Raw genomic sequence first — 14,186 nt, 5'->3', positions numbered from 1 at the left:
CCTGCATTCGATGGTCGCCGAACATCGAATGCAGGGCCGCACGCTCCACCAGGTCCCGCAACACAAGACCACACGGACACTTGTCCGTGTGAAATCTTGTACTGGGGCGGGCAGCTGACATCCGGCGATGTCAGCTGCCCGCCCCCTACACGCGCGTCATGGCCTCATTACCATGCATACGCCCCGCGTTTGCATGGGAACGCCCATGAAATGCGGGGCGTATGCATAGGGAAATGAGGCTAAGTAGCCCCTCACGCCCCTATCCGCCCCCTTTGCGGCGGTCAAAAAAAGTGTGCGGCGATTTCGCCTGCACATGCGCAGAGTGCCCTCTGCACATGCGCAGAGCGAAAACATCGGCGGAACGGCCGCATGCGGCCGTTTCCGAACCGATCAGAATAAGGGCCTGTATGCGCAACTGAGAAGCTCTAACGTACAGCAATATACTGTGGCCACTGGCCCTAGAGGACTCAACAACAGAACTGCTGGAAATAGGGGCCTACAGTATTTATTAAGCCTTGGAGAGAGATAAAGTGGAGAGAAGTACCAGCCAATAAGCTCCTAACTGTCATGCCACAGGCTGAGGGGTAGATGTATGAAGCAGGGATAAGGGAGAAGAAGTGAGCCAGAGGAGAAGTGGCCCATGGCAACCAATCAGCACTGAAGTAACATCTGTAATTTGCATAATATAAACTAATGCAGAGCAGCTGATTGTTTGCCACGGGCCACTTCTTCTCTATCTCCCTTCTTCTCCCGTATAACTTCTTCAAACATTTACCCCTGTTTTAAAAGTGATAGTTAGGAGCGGGTTGGTTGGTACTTTCTCTCCGTCCATACTACCTCTCTTCAAGGCTTAGTAAATAGACACCTTAGTTACACAATGTAACGCAGCACAGATAGTTTGCCATGCGGAATTCAGAACAAAGTAGCTACAGGCATATTGCCTACCGCCCCAGCTGTTATAGAAGCCAGGTTCTTCGCCTAGAAAGCAGATTTCTCCCTGGAAAGGAGATGGGTGTCAGGCAAAGGTCTGGCATATCATTTCCGCTCTCACTACAAGGAGACATCCGAGTGGTGTGGCTTTCATTAGATACTGCAGGAACACAGAGTGTGTTCCATTAGACACAACAACAGCTTAGTATGTAGCGGAGGAAACACCCAATCTGGGTATACTGTGGCCGACAGATCTGTCCCATCTCTGGGTTGAGCTGCTGTGCGAGGACTTTGACTGATTCAGATAGAGGTGCACGCTCTAGTAATAGGCCATGTTCAAGAATTGATAGCAACACAGGCCTGTCTATAAGAGTTTTCTCATCATTTTGTGTGGAATGTGACCCAGAAATACCACACTATTTTCTGCACCAGTTACAGTATGATTCACATTCAGGGAGCATCACTCCTGGGTACAGTTCAGATTAACTTTCTGTCCATTGTACTTTACCTTGTCCCAGGCATTCAGATATGTGCTAGGCTTTATAGCTCTGACTTCTGTTTGTAATGTCTTTCATTAAACATTTGTAATGTCTTGTATTAATTTTACATCTCATCTTACCCCTCCACATCCCCTCTGCTCCCTCCACATCCCCTCTTATCCCTCCACATCTCCTCTTATACCTTCATATCCCCTCTTATCCCTTCACATCCCCTTGTATCCCTTCACATCCCCTCTTATCCCTTCACATCCCATTTATCCCTTCACATCCCCCCCGTATCCCTTCACATCCCCACTTATCCCTTCACATACCCTCTTATCCCTCCACATCTCCTCTTATCCCTTCATATCCCCTCTTATCCCTCCACATCTCCTCTTATACCTTCATATCCCCTCTTATCCCTTCACATCCCCTTGTATCCCTTCACATCCCCTCTTATCCCTTCACATCCCATTTATCCCTTCACATCCCCCCCGTATCCCTTCACATCCCCACTTATCCCTTCACATACCCTCTTATCCCTCTAAATCTCCTCTTATCCCTTCATATCCCCTCTTATCCCTCCACATCTCCTCTTATCCCTTCATATCCCCTCTTATCCCTCCACATCTCCTCTTATCCCTTCATATCCCCTCTTATCCCTTCACATCCCCACTTATCCCTTCACGTACCCTCTTATCCCTCTACATCTTCTCTTATCCCTTCATATCCCCTCTTATCCCTCCACATCTCCTCTTATCCCTTCATATCCCCTCTTATCCCTCCACATCTCCTCTTATCCCTCCACATCTCCTCTGCTCCCTCCAAATCCCCTTTATCCCTTCACAACTTCAGATATGTGCTAGACTTTATAGCTCCGACTTCTGTTTGTAATGTCTTTCATTAAACATTTGTAATGTCTTGTATTAATTTTACATCTCATCTTACCCCTCCACATCCCCTCTGCTCCCTCCACATCCCCTCTGCTCCCTCCACATCCCCTCTTATCCCTCCACATCTCCTCTTATACCTTCATATCCCCTCTTATCCCTCCACATCTCCTCTTATACCTTCATATCCCCCCGTATCCCTTCACATCCCCTCGTATCCCTTCACATACCCTCTTATCCCTCCACATCTCCTCTAATCCCTTCATATCCCCTCTTATCCCTTCATATCCCCTCTTATCCCTTCACATCTCCTCTTATCCCTTCATATCCCCTCTTATCCCTTCACATACCCTCTTATCCCTCCACATCCCCTCTTATCCCTCTACATCTCCTCTTATCCCTTCACATACCCTCTCATCCCTCTACAACTCCTCTTATCCCTTCATATCCCCTCTTATCCCTTCACATACCCTCTTATCCCTCCACACCCCCTCTTATCCCTTCACATACCCTCTTATCCCTCCACATCCCCTCTTATCCCTCTACATCCCCTCTTATCCCTTCACATACCCTCTTATCCCTCTACATCTCCTCTTATCCCTTCACATCCCCCGTATCCCTTCACATCCCCTCGTATCCCTTCACATACCCTCTTATCCCTCCACGTCTCCTCTTATCCCTTCATATCCCCTCTTATCCCTCCACATCTCCTCTTATTCCTTCATATCCCCTCTTATCCCTTCACATACCCTCTTATCCCTCCAAATCCCCTCTTATCGCTCTACATCCCCTCTTATCCCTTCACATACCCTCTCATCCCTCTACAACTCCTCTTATCCCTTCATATCCCCCCTGCTCCCTCCACATCTCCTCTTATCCCTTCAAATCCCTTCTTATCCCTCCACATCTCCTCTTATCCCTTCATATCCCCTCTTATCTCTTTACATTCCCTCTGTTCCCTCCACATCTCCTCTCATGCCTTCATATCCCCTCTTATCCCTCCACATCTCCTCTTATCCCTTCATATCCCCTCTTTTCCCTTCACATCCCCTCTTATCCCTCTACATCCCCTCTTATCCCTTCATATCCCCTCTTATCCCTCCACATCTCCTCTGCTCCCTCCAAATCCCCTTTATACCTTCACAACTTCAGATATGTGCTAGGTTTTATAGCTCTGAATTATTTTTGTAATGTGTTTTAGTAAACGTTTGTAATGTCTTGTATTTATTTTACATCCCATTATATTCCTCCACATGCCTTCTGTTCCCTCCACATCCCCTCTTATCCATTCACATTCCCTCTTATCTATTTACATCCCCTTTTAACCCTCCAGATCCCCTTTTATCCCTCCTCATCCCCTCTTATCCTTTCCTATCCCTCCACATCCCCCCTGTCCCCTCCACATCCCCTCTTATCTCTTCATATCCCCTCTTATCCCTCCACATCCCCTCTGTTTTCTCCACATCCCCTCTGTTCCCTCCATATCCCCTCTTATCCCTCCACATCCCATTTTACCCCTCCGCATCCCATTGTATCCTTCTGCATCCCCTCTTATCCCTCCACATCCCCACTTATCTCTTCACATGCCCTCTTATCTCTTCACATCCCCTCTTATCCCTTCACATCCCCACTTATCTCTTCATATCCCGTCTTATCTCTTCACATCCCCTCTTATCTCTTCACATCCCCTCTTATCTCTTCACATCCCTCTTATCTCTTCACATCCTCTTGTATCCCTTCACATCCCCTCATATCCCTTCAGATCTCCTCCTATCCCTTCACATATCCTTCTATCCCTTCACATTTCCACTTAACTCTTCACATCCCCTCTTATCCATCCACATCTCCTCTTATCCCTTCATATCCCTCCACATCTCCTCTTATCCCTTCACATACCCTCTTATCCCTCCACATCTCCTCTTATCCCATCACATCCCCTCATATCCCTTCAGATCTTCTCCTATCCCTTCACATATCCTTCTATCCCTTCACATCCCCTCATATCCCTTCAAATACCCTTTTATCCCTCCACATCTCCTCTTATCCCATCATATCCAATCTTATCACTCCACATCTCTTCTTATCCCTTCATATCCCCTCTTATCCCTCCACATCTCCTCTTATTCCATCATATCCAATCTTATCACTCCACATCTCCTCTTATCCCTTCATATCCCCACTTATCTCTTCACATGCCCTCTTATCTCTTCACATCCCCTCTTATCTCTTCACATCCCCACTTATCTCTTCACATGCCCTCTTATCTCTTCACATCCCCTCTTATCTCTTCACATCCCCACTTATCTCTTAATATCCCCTCTTATCTCTTCACATCTCCTCTTATCCCTTCACATCCCCACTTATCTCTTCATATCCCCTCTTATCTATTCACATCCCCTCTTATCTCTTCACATCCCAACGTATCTCTTAATATCCCCTCTTATCTCTTCACATCTCCTCTTATCCCTTCACATCCCCACTTATCTCTTCACATCCCCTCTTATCCCTTCATATACCCTCTTATCCCTCCACAACTCCTCATCCCTTCATATCCCTCCACATCTCATCTTTTCTCTTCACGTCCCCTCTTATCTCTTCACATCCCCTCTGTTCCCTCCACATCTCCTCTCATGCCTTCATATCCCCTCTTATCCCTCCACATCTCCTCTTATCCCTTCACATCCCCACTTATCTCTTCACATGCCCTCTTATCTCTTCACATCCCCTCTTATCCCTTCACATCCCCACTTATCTCTTAATATCCCCTCTTATCTCTTCACATCTCCTCTTATCCCTTCACATCCCCACATATATCTTCATATCCCCTCTTATCCCTCCACATCTCCTCTTATCCCTTCACATCCCCACTTATCTCTTCACATGCCCTCTTATCTCTTCACATCCCCTCTTATCCCTTCACATGCCCACTTATCTCTTAATATCCCCTCTTATCTCTTCACATCCCCTTGTATCCCTCCACATCCTCTCTTATCTATTTACATCCCCTTTTAACCCTCCAGATCCCCTTTTATCCCTTCTCATCCCCTCTTATCCTTTCCTATCCCTCCACATCCCCCGTCCCCTCCACATCCCCTCTTATCTCTTCATATCCCCTCTTATCCCTTCACATCCCCACTTATCTCTTCACATCCCCACTTATCTCTTAATATCCCCACTTACTTCTTCATATCCCCTCTTATCCCTTCACATCCCCACATATCTCTTCATATCCCCTCTTATCTCTTCACATACCCTTGTATCCCTTCACATCGCCTCTTATCCCTTCATATACCCTCTTATCCCTCCACAACTCCTCATCCCTTCATATCCCTCCACATCTCCTCTTTTCTCTTCACATCCCCTCTTATCTCTTCACATCCCCTCTGTTCCCTCCACATCTCCTCTCATGCCTTCATATCCCCTCTTATCCCTTCACATCTCCTCTTATCCCTTCACATACCCTCTTATCCCTCCACATCTCCTCTTATCCCATCATATCCAATCGTATCACTCCACATCTCCTCTTATCCCTTCATATCCCCTCTTATCCATTTTACATCCTATTATATTCCTCCACATGCCTTCTGTTCCCTCCACATCCCCTCTTATCCATTCACATTCCCTCTTATCTATTTACATGCCCTTGTATCCCTCCACATTCTCTCTTATCTATTTACATCCCATTTTAACCCTCCAGATCCCCTTTTATCCCTTCTCATCCCCTCTTATCCTTTCCTATCCCTCCACATCCCCCCTGTCCCCTCCACATCCCCTCTTATCTCTTCATATCCCCTCTTATCCCTCCACATCCCCTCTATTTTCTCCACATCCCCTCTGTTCCCTCCATATCCCCTCTTATCCCTCCACATCCCATTTTACCACTCCACATCCCATTGTATCCTTCTGCATCCCCTCTTATCCCTTCACATCCCCACTTATCTCTTCACATGCCCTCTTATCTCTTCACATCCCCTCTTATCCCTTCACATCCCCACTTATCTCTTAATATCCCCTCTTATCTCTTCACATCTCCTCTTATCCCTTCACATCCCCACTTATCTCTTCATATCCCCTCTTATCCCTTCACATCCCCTCTTATCTCTTCACATCCCCTCGTATCCCTTCACATCCCCACTTACTTCTTCATATCCCCTCTTATCCCTTCATATACCCTCTTATCCATCCACAACTCCTCATCTCTTCATATCCCTCCACATCCCCCGTATCCCTTCACATCCCCTCGTATCCCTTCACATGCCCTCTTATCCCTTCACGTCTCCTCTTATCCCTTCATATCCCCTCTTATCCCTCCACATCTCCTCTTATTCCTTCATATCCCCTCTTATCCCTTCACATACCCTCTTATCCCTCCAAATCCCCTCTTATCGCTCTACATCCCCTCTTATCCCTTCACATACCCTCTCATCCCTCTACAACTCCTCTTATCCCTTCATATCCCCCCTGCTCCCTCCACATCTCCTCTTATCCCTTCTTCACATCCCCTCTTATCTCTTCACATCCCCTCTGTTCCCTCCACATCTCCTCTCATGCCTTCATATCCCCTCTTATCCCTTCACATACCCTCTTATCCCTCCACATCTCCTCTTATCCCATCATATCCAATCTTATCACTCCACATCTCCTCTTATCCCTTCACATCCCCTCTTATCTCTTCACATCCCCTCGTATCCCTTCACATCCCCACTTACTTCTTCATATCCCCTCTTATCCCTTCATATACCCTCTTATCCATCCACAACTCCTCATCTCTTCATATCCCTCCACATCCCCCGTATCCCTTCACATCCCCTCGTATCCCTTCACATGCCCTCTTATCCCTTCACGTCTCCTCTTATCCCTTCATATCCCCTCTTATCCCTCCACATCTCCTCTTATTCCTTCATATCCCCTCTTATCCCTTCACATACCCTCTTATCCCTCCAAATCCCCTCTTATCGCTCTACATCCCCTCTTATCCCTTCACATACCCTCTCATCCCTCTACAACTCCTCTTATCCCTTCATATCCCCCCTGCTCCCTCCACATCTCCTCTTATCCCTTCTTCACATCCCCTCTTATCTCTTCACATCCCCTCTGTTCCCTCCACATCTCCTCTCATGCCTTCATATCCCCTCTTATCCCTTCACATACCCTCTTATCCCTCCACATCTCCTCTTATCCCATCATATCCAATCTTATCACTCCACATCTCCTCTTATCCCTTCACATCCCCTCTTATCTCTTCACATCCCCTCGTATCCCTTCACATCCCCACTTACTTCTTCATATCCCCTCTTATCCCTTCATATACCCTCTTATCCATCCACAACTCCTCATCTCTTCATATCCCTCCACATCCCCCGTATCCCTTCACATCCCCTCGTATCCCTTCACATGCCCTCTTATCCCTTCACGTCTCCTCTTATCCCTTCATATCCCCTCTTATCCCTCCACATCTCCTCTTATTCCTTCATATCCCCTCTTATCCCTTCACATACCCTCTTATCCCTCCAAATCCCCTCTTATCGCTCTACATCCCCTCTTATCCCTTCACATACCCTCTCATCCCTCTACAACTCCTCTTATCCCTTCATATCCCCCCTGCTCCCTCCACATCTCCTCTTATCCCTTCTTCACATCCCCTCTTATCCCTTCACATACCCTCTTATCCCTCCACATCTCCTCTTATCCCTTCATATCCCCTTTTATCCCTCCACATCTCCTCTTATCCCTTCATATCCCCTCTTATCCCTCCACATCTCCTCTGTTCCCTCCAAATCCCCTTTATCCCTTCACAACTTCCGATATGTGCTAGGTTTTATAGCTCTATCACTACATGCCTGTGTTCTCTGCATATTCTCACAGGTCAGCTACTGTCCGGTACAGCCACTGTGCCATTATCACTACATGCCTGTGTTCTCTGCATATTCTCACAGGTCCGCTCATTATTATTGTGTGGTACCAAGCTGATCCCATGTGTTTTCATGCGAGTAATTCGGAAGTTCTGCCCTGACGCAGGAATCCATTGTAATTAGATGCCCAAGTGCAGGCGTAGTACAATGTTTTTGTACTGTGGCTTATATGTTATAGCCGCAAGTACGGTGGTTAAAGAAAAGTTCCTGGACCCAAGTAGCAGACTGGGCACAGAGTGTTCCTCTCAGGAGTCCTGACTATACCATGTAGGAAACGCTACTGAGAAGGAACACTTTCAATATTCAGTAACTGCCAAGTACCGCAGCCAGATAATGCTCTGCCATCCCCAGAAAACTGGTTTTAGCCCCATATGTTGCAGCAATAATAGGTTTCATGCAGAGATGTGGTATATAAATAGGTTTCATGCAGAGTTATGTACTAGAGACACTAGAAGCGTGTGCACTAAGTGCAGTGGTGGGTGGGTAGCTGCACCCCAGAGCCTTATTACTTACACATAATTCCCTTTATATCCCTACCTGTGCCGTGGCGTCCATACAGCTGTCCTGCCTTCATCTCAGGGGCTGACTTTATGTATTTACAGGAGGACGGTTAGTGCCAGAAAGAGCGCGTGGGAGACATCTGGAGAGCAGGCTGCATGCTGAGACAGACATGCTACACCTATAAGTCGTTAATATTTCATCTACTCTGCCCTTCCTGAAAGGGGAAGAAATGCATAGAGACTGCACCGAGATTCAGTGATGTGCAACCTGACATCGAAGTGCCAGGCCACACCATATTCTGTCATCCCCTAGCCAAGGCTGATCCCTGGCCTTTCCCTGTATTCAGTTTTTGCACCCTGTGACCCTACCACGCACCTCTCTATTCATGGTGTAGAAAGGGATCTCACCAGTATACAGTGTGTTGAGTACCGTAGACCAGGGCAGGTAGTTTATTGATTTACACCTTTTCACCATTGCGCCTCCTCTCAGTGGATCGTGGGCAGCAGAGCAGAAAGGCAAAAATTCAAGTGGCCAAGGAGCAAAAACACATTGATTTATATTGCACGGTATGCTAAAATGATATAATTATATAACAAAATGAACATATACTTGAGTACGGATAGCGTTAAACCCCTGTTTTTTGAGAATCTTGCAATAAAGTCACATGAGTTCCATGCACCAGTGGTGTATGGAGGCACTTGCTGCTGCCTTGCATCACTGTGTCCTGGATTTCCATTCCCTAGACACAGCAGCTGTAATCACCGGGCGTGTGACTGGGCACAGAGATGCTGAGAGCGGCCGTCTCATTGCTGCACATTCACATGCAGACAGCTACACCAGAGAAGGGCTAAATCTATAACTGCCCATACACTGCTGCGACATCTCGCAGCAGTGTTCACACACCCGATACCCTTGCAAGCCGCCGGGCAGGGACGCATGTGATTCGTTGTGATGGATTGCATGTGTCCCTGCTTCCTGCCCACTCCAGAATGGGTGGGCGGATGGCCAGCCGGGCCGGCCACCTAGTCGGGTCCGATGTGCGTCGGACCCCACTGCATGTCATGGAGAGGCGATTTGGTCCAATGTCTGGCAACAGATGAAGCAGTAGTCACCTCTGGCCATCCAAGATGCTATTGCGTATAGAAGCCTATGGGCCCCCATTTATCTACTAGTCTCCGGAGTGACAACTGCTGGGATCAGTGTTTGGCCTGTGCATGCACTGTAGAACTGTCACATCATAAACCCAGAAATCATGTTATCGGGAGGGGCAGGTCTTATCGGGAGAGCTGTCCCCAGCAAAAGTATTTATGTATACGGCATTAATAAACGCTGTCATGCATGGGACATATAGAATATGCTATGTATTTTATTCTAAATATGTGTTACACAGGTGGAGACTTCTAAGGAGAGGTATACAATGACTTCCAGACTGATGACGCAGTGTCGGTAAGTGTGCTGTGTCTGTAGAGTCTGATTACTGTGCGTCTCTTGTTTCTTACAGTGAGAATGTGGCTGAAATTTACGGTCCCCGATATCTGACAGAGGGAGCGGATATCGATTTGTAGTCGATGCTGGCAGATGTTTTGCTACTGCGCTTGCACAAATATCCTCAGACAACCTTCCTGTGCACAATCGAACCAGTCATGTACTAGATTGTACCTGACGAGACCATTGTTGTGTGGGTGTGTCACAGGTGTGCTTCTGCATGTGGGCACGTAGTTGGCATGATCCTGCATGGGGGCGAGTCATAGCCTTGCTTCTGTATGTTGGCAAGTCATGCGTGTGTGCTTCAACACGTGGGCATGTTATGTCACACAGAACCCCTGACACAGTGATATTTCAGTGTGCGCAGTCTGATCCATCCAAGAAGTACAGTGGGAGCGGTTTCACATTTACACAACGATCTCACACTCATATACGCGGAAGCGGCTTAGAATTTCATTTTCGTAATGTAATACTTTATCTTTGATAGTCTTTGTGGCTGATGTTAATAATCCATTGTTCATTGATGTCATTTGCATATATGTGTTTTACCCTTATTTTATCTTTTAAACAAACAATATGTATTTTTTTGTGATTAATCCTCTTGTCCTGATTTTCAGATTGCCATTATTCATAATGCATGAGATGATAATAAAGGTTACAGACCATAGGCAACGTTCTGCATAAACCATCAGTATATCTGGACTGCAGCCTTTACAACCAGCCACAATATAATGTAAGAGTTATTATTTCCTATTAAGAAGTTACATGTGAGGGGGATCAGACGGAACCTTTGCAAGGTTCTGAGGGGTAGAAGTCCTGTAATATGCTGTGAGGGACGATAAGCATTTGGTTTCATACCACTATCTCTTCATATGATGTGGTTATAAGATAAGCACTTTATTGTATACTTACTAACAGTGCACAAGTCTATTACTTATGTGGTATATGTGTTTATGAAGTCCTTTTTTTTTTAATACTATTCCATCCGTGCTCTTTCCCTTGTTGAAGTTTTTTTGGTTTTAAGGTGATACTCTCGAGCACCAAGAGACTTCTAAAGATCAACGGAAATCTATCTTTTCAATTGATACCTTGTTATAAGAGGGTATAGTTTTACTTCTTTACATAAAACTATATAGGTGTTGTGACTTGTGACACTTTGGCACAATGAGTGGAGCACCTTCTCACAATTGGTGGTCCTCAGACTCTCTCTCTATTACATATATACACAGTATATATATATATATATATATATATTGTTTTCAAGAACTGTAGCACTCTGACCTTTAGATAAATAAATCTTTTTTTAATATTGAATCTCAGCAACGTTTCAATACAATAACAGTATTTTCCTCAGTTTGAAGAATGGATTACCATATTGCAATTACTTAGGGTACTCACAGAGACTGATGTAATAGTAGCAACCATGGATGTTATTCCGCACTCTGAAGGGATTGATGCAGTAAGGAATAGATTGGTGAGTGTTAACCACAACACACCACTGATCTAATTCATCTGCACTCTCATCGAACAAGTTCTCATCAACAATCATTTTCTGTATGGCGCAAACCATTACATTCAACGTAAAGGGACCGCCATGGGCTCTAATTTAGGCTCTGTCTATGCCAACATCTATATGGCGGAATATGAGGAGAGACATATCCTGGGTGTGTATGGCAATAAAATGCATTACTAATGATTAATCGATGACGTATTCCTGATATGGCGGGGCACCATGACCACCTTTGAAAAAAATGGTACATGATTTGAACGAACTACAGTCACCTATACGATTTACACATTCGGCTAGTGCTAAATCCATAGATTTTTTGGACTTAACAGTCTACAGAGATGGCATTAACATAGGGACTAAGCTGTACAAGAAACAGATCGGAATTCATTGTTACATTACATGAGTTACCATCCTACCAATTTGAAGAATGGATTACTGATATCGCAATTCCTCAGGATACTCAGGACCAATTCAGACACAGAGAACTCCCGGACACAAATTGACGAAATTAAGGATAAATTCCTAAATAGGGGCTACTCACCACAAATTGTTAACAGCAGTCTAAAACGAACAGTAAACATACATTGGAATGAAAAGACCCTGGCAGCGAAAAAATCAAACTGATCGAATGATTATAACCACCACCCATGACACTAGGGCACCGTCTCTTAGGAGGAGTATCAAGAAGCACTGGGACATCGTTGCTGACTCCATGTTAAAACTAAACAAGAAAAGGCAGATGATAGCTTACCGTCGAGGGTAAAACCTCTGTGAAATGTTAATGAGACCTACATTGAATTTTAAGGAAGCTTCAAGCAACCAATGCCTGAGAACTACACGAATGGGGTGTTATAGATGCACGGGGTCCACCACGTGTCAATCAATGAATACGGGGGAATTTTTTAATCATCCACATAACGGATGAAAAAAATCAAGATTAGGTACTGACTAACTTGTTCATCAGATCATGTAATATACCTACTGAAATGTCCGTGCGGTTTAACCTATGTTGGAAAGACGATCTGCTCATTCAAAGAGAGGATGGCTAACCAGATTTTTTATTTTAGATGAAGTTTTTTTTTTCCAGTAGAAGGACATTGTGATTGATGGATGGCATTTGTTAACAATCAAAGGCTAGTATTGGTAATTATATAGGGAAAACCATGGTTGCATATTACATCAGTTGCCTAAAACAAAAGAAGAATATTCTTCTGAAAATGGATATTTTTGGAAAATTGCAGATCAGTTTCCCTTTGCCCTTTTAATATATTCTGTAAATTGTTTGTAAATGTATGTATTTGTCTCTATTTTGTTCAATTGAGTGAACTGATTTAATGCCACTTGATTAAATCAAATCATCAATTACAACAACAAAAAAATGCATAAGTGAAATTCCAAGGAAGAAAAAGAAGAGAGGGAAAGAAGTACTCACAATTCACATACTACAATTCAAACGTAAAATAACAAATGGGATAAACCTATTCCGCAACAGACTAGTACGGCAACCTAAGCACCTGTAACGTTTCCCAGAGGGCAACAGGGAGAAAAGAGAATAACAAGGATGGCTGGGATCTAAAATCATTTTATTAGCCTTAACTTTTCCCCTCTTTATAAAAATGTCTGCCATCCTAGCCAAGGGTTGGGCAATGACTTTTTCTGAGGCCTTGAGGATCTCCGATCAGAGCACTTAGAATTCCCATACCATACCGCAGTGGCATTACTACTCACTTTTTTTATACCAAGTTTACCGTAATATATACTGAGAATAATAGGTTTTGCCTCTGGTCTATTTTGAATCTAGGGCCAATATAGTTTATAACCCATTGTGATATTATATATATGTGGCTATAATTATACGATCCTCATGTGTCCTATGCACCTGTTTAATATCTTTTTATTTATTGACATCTGGCTAGCGAGATATTATGACAATACTTCCTTATATTGTTATGCGTTTCAACTGTGTGGAACGCAGGGTGATGTCATAGAAACTTGACAGTATTCTCTATCAGATAGGCGCATAATATAATACACAGATGGAACACTCCGCCTATACGTGGGGAGGCGCCTGCACGTGGTTCCATGAGATGGACGCGCACCATGTTGCTAGGACCGCTGGCCCGTTGTTGTGGAGGGAAGCATAGGATGACATTTGACCAGTGATGCCCACCTAGAGGATTGTATGCGTTCCACTGCATTTGGAACGCAAATGGGTATGTGGCGTTATAGCGCTATTTAAATATAAGGTAATACGTGTATTATACAGATGATACTTTCTATAGATGGGGGCTGATAAATGTAAGGATCTAGTGTGCATATTAACTCCTTATCTTACTTATATACACGTATGGGAATAAGGGGGAGGGATTGATATTCATTTTCTGACTGCACAGATGCATTGGGTTCATTTGATTATGGCCCTATATAGGTGAGTGGTGTGTGGTGTGTGGCATGAGATCAGTTGCACTTCTTTGGGGAA

General features: G+C 44.8%; 1 protein-coding gene across 26 annotated transcripts in view; it reads left to right on the top strand.

Moving 5' to 3' along the window:
- Nucleotides 1-14,186, top strand: part of LOC146049607 (immunoglobulin superfamily member 11-like) — a 571,199-nt gene that overhangs the window by 36,830 nt on the left and 520,183 nt on the right. For 18 of the 26 annotated variants that reach the window (XR_014466151.1, XR_014466149.1, XR_014466146.1 and 15 more), the window contains exons 3-4: nucleotides 10,103-10,158; nucleotides 10,815-10,930. The exons of 1 other annotated variant lie outside the window; for it this stretch is intronic. The gene's annotated coding sequence lies outside the window, so the exon portion shown is untranslated. Of the gene's footprint in view, nucleotides 1-10,102; nucleotides 10,159-10,814; nucleotides 10,931-11,221; nucleotides 11,300-13,719; nucleotides 13,921-14,186 lie in introns of those variants that run through there. 7 more of the 26 variants (XM_083166144.1, XM_083166145.1, XM_083166142.1 and 4 more) reach the window with 5 other exon arrangements.

The sequence above is a fragment of the Crinia signifera genome, chromosome 12 (assembly GCF_055691185.1).
Source record: "Crinia signifera chromosome 12, ASM5569118v1, whole genome shotgun sequence".
NCBI lineage: Eukaryota > Metazoa > Chordata > Amphibia > Anura > Myobatrachidae > Crinia > Crinia signifera.
This window is presented reverse-complemented; position numbering and strand designations above follow the sequence as displayed.